A 3,848-nucleotide genomic window follows, 5' to 3' on the forward strand; every position below is an offset into this window, starting at 1 on the left:
GACAAAATAAACTCACAAAATGTTAATTTCTAGTTGTTGGTATAAAATGTTGGATTTTTGAAAAAATATATCTCTAAATCCATAAGACGCACATATGTCTGCCAACACTCAAAATAAAGGAAATTTAACTTTCTATAAAGTAGTTTATGACACTTATCTTCGTAGGGGTAGTAGTTTTTATGATAATCACATATAAATATAAATTTGGCAAATGAAAATTTGTCTGAACAACTATAAATCAATTTATTTTAGCAAATTTCATGTAAACTATTACTCTTACGAAGATAAATATCATAAAATTCTTTATAGCTCATTAAACTAGCTTTAATTTGAGTGCTAATAGAGATTTGAACGTCAAATAGTTTTTGAGATATAGATTTTCAAAATAAATTCACTAACTACTGATCTTTCAGTACGTCCGATACAACATTTTTATGAAATGTTTCTTTTTAAAAAGCTATATCTCGAAAAATATTGAACGTAAATAGCTCTATTAGGGCTTGCAGTTTAGCAAATTTACTCTTCTTTAAATGACGTTCTCTTAGGTTTTTTTTTGTTGTTCTTACTTTTTAAGATATAGAGCTCCGAATGAATTTTTTTTTTTTTATCGCTTTGACACAGCTACCATGTTTTATTTCCCCTACCTATACTTGGCAAACACATCAATTTTTGCTAGTAATTATACATAGTTTTCATTAATGTAATCAAAAATTGAGGAGAGATAACTGCCTTTTTTCTCCTCTTGGGCTCTTGTACTAAAAGGACGCTTGTGCTGTATTCACACATTTGTGTTCAGTTTTCATTGTTTTAGAACTGCCAATAGATGAATATGTGTCCTCTCCATGTTTTAATTAATATAAAGAATTTCCCCAACCTTAGGATTCAACAATTAACTCTTGTTCAAGATTGTATATTTGAATATTCTATCGATTCGGTGTAAATACATTGTTCCAAATCTTCTTAATTAACTTTAGAAGTTTATATTTTATTTAACTTTGCAGAAATATATAAATTTATAAAGATATTTTATGTCTAAGTAATTAAACTAACAGATTTCTGATGAAAAGTCTAGGTTAAGTGTATAGGTTATGTTGTACTATTTTCATCAATTTTTATCATTTACAACTTACATTGCTGGTATTTACGTTTCCTTTTCATTTCGCTTATCTTTAGTTTCTTCATTTTCATAGTTAATTCGAATGTTATAGCCGAACAGCTTCAAAAGAAAACACAAGCACAAAGACACCTACGTTGTTACTTCCTTTGTTTACATAGCATTTGTACTTGTCTTGGATTTGTGGCAAGTTGAAAACGTGAAAATCCACACACTTATTTGTTCTTTAAACATTGTTCACTATTACATTCGATTTACTTTATTTTCATTATAAAAAGGAACAAGATAAAGATATGCTAAAAGAAAGGAAACGTATATATCAGCAATGTAGGTTGTAGATGACAAAAATTCATTTAAATAGTACAACATAACCTATAAATTAAATCTTCGTTCTAGAATTTTATAAGAAACGTTTTAATTTAATTATCTAGGCATATAATGTCTCGATAAATACATATTTGTGCTATGTTAAATCAAAAATAAACAGCTAAAGTTAATTAACAAGATTTGAGACGATTTATTTACACCGAATCGATATTATTTTAAAATACACAATATTAAACAATAGTTAATTATTGAACGCGAAGATTGAGGAAATTCTTTGGTTAATTAAAACAAGGAAAGGACACATATTCATCTATTGGCAGTTCTAGAACAATGGATGCAGAGAACAAGCGTCCTTGTTAATGTGCAAATTCAGACCAACTTGTCCCTGCCAATCCAAATTCCTCATCCACACACTTGCGCATCCGCGAATTTTTTATAGTTTAGCAAACGTGTAGAACCACCTGAATAAAAATTTACTTTGTGCTCTTAACCATTATTTAATGCTAAATTGTAATTGAAAATTCTAAGAATTGTTTTTTAGAGGTAGCCATCCTGTCAACTATAAGGTTCAAATATAGTTTATGTGAAATTAAAATAGTAATTGTTTAATAATTATGTCAACATGACAAGTATCAGAATGGCAAAACGAAAAACCGCACATGCCCCCACATAGTCGAACTCATGTGAGAAATCTAACTTTTTTTTTTTACAAAATGATTAAAGGAAAATTAATAAAGTTATAAATTACAAATATCAGGTTAATCTTACTTCATAAATACATTTATATTAATTTCATATTGACAACTATGGGACCAGACCACCTTTCAGTGTGTACAGACTACTGATGGACAAAAGAAAAACAGATTGCTATGTATTAACTCTCTTGATATTACAAATGTCTTTGTCTGATCATCTGCTTTGGTACCTATCTATCTATCTATCCGTGGCGCTACAGTCCAATTTGGATCTTGGCCTCCTCAATGAGCCTTCGCCATGTAACTTGGTCTTGTGCAGCTGCTCTCCAGTTGCGGATGCTCAGAAGTTCCCTGCATTCTGTGATGATAGCATCCTCCCATATCAGTATTGGCCTGCCTCTTCCCCTGGTCCGATGCAGCCTACAGTCCAGCAACCTCTTTGGGATCTCATCCACTGGCATCCTAACATGACCAGCCCAACACAGCCTCTTCAGCCTTATGTGCCGCATCTTATCTCCATCACTGAATAGCTCGTAGACCTCCATGCTGGTTCACCTCCTCCAATTCTCACCTACCTTGCCACAGCCAAATATTTCGCACAGAATTTTTCTTTCAAAGACTAAGATATCCTTTTCTTCAGCACTTGTCAGGGTCCAGGCTTCCGATCCGTAAGTGAGGACTGGCTGAATTAGTGTCTTGTAGAGCTGGCTGGCATTTGGACAATGCCAAAATCTGTGGCAAGTGTACTCCGCAAGTGCTTCTTAAGTCCAAAATAGCATATGTTGTGCTTTGGTACCTGATCTCTGCAAATGATGAGGGACAGAGAAATCAATGCAAAGGGAACTTTCCTAGTGGTATAGAGTGTACAAGATGTTTAAGGGACAAAATCCATTAAACCAGGAATCAGCGGCTTGACTTATCATCAGGCAAGTCAATTATAGTTTATCCCAAACACTTATTGCCATTTGCGACTTATTCTTCTTGAGCGTAGCTAATGGTAGCCAATGAGGAAATAGATTCCAAAAGGGTGACGCCCTGATAACCGAGAGGAAGATGTACTTGGGAATCGGAACTGGTAGCTAGAAGAGGCAAGAGGATGGACTTTGACTATAGGAGGTCCTCTATAAAGAGCTGACGATACAAGGACTCTTCAGATCTGGAACTCCATGGTTAAGATGTCAACAATACACCACCGCATTCACCATCCATTCACCTATTCTAGTAATAGTATATTATAATAATTTATAATGTAAAAATATTTTATTGTAAACCATTTATCTAGATCATTTTATCATATCATGTACTAAATGTAAATAAATACTTTTATATTACTATACTATCATACTACCCAATATCATCCCTAGTTATATTATATATTTCAATGTTAACAATATTTTATGAAAATAAAGATATATAATTGATAAACTGGTAAATAAACTAGCTTTTAGGAAAGGTAATCCAATAATAATAGTTTCGTAGCACTCAAATAATTTAAGTTAATATAAATATATTTGGATAATTACCTGTAGTAACTATCCTAGCATCCCAATAAACAAAAAGATATATACATAGCAAGATACACTGATTTTTAATTTATTAGGATTTGAATAAAAACCAATACAAAAATAAAAAATATTTATTAATATTTATGTATCTTCATAACATGATAGGTACTATTTATATTATTTAGCCAGTGGATAAGTGTATACAAT

This window comes from Halyomorpha halys, unplaced genomic scaffold, assembly GCF_000696795.3.
Source record: "Halyomorpha halys isolate HHAL.00 unplaced genomic scaffold, Hhal_1.1 Scaffold242.1, whole genome shotgun sequence".
NCBI lineage: Eukaryota > Metazoa > Arthropoda > Insecta > Hemiptera > Pentatomidae > Halyomorpha > Halyomorpha halys.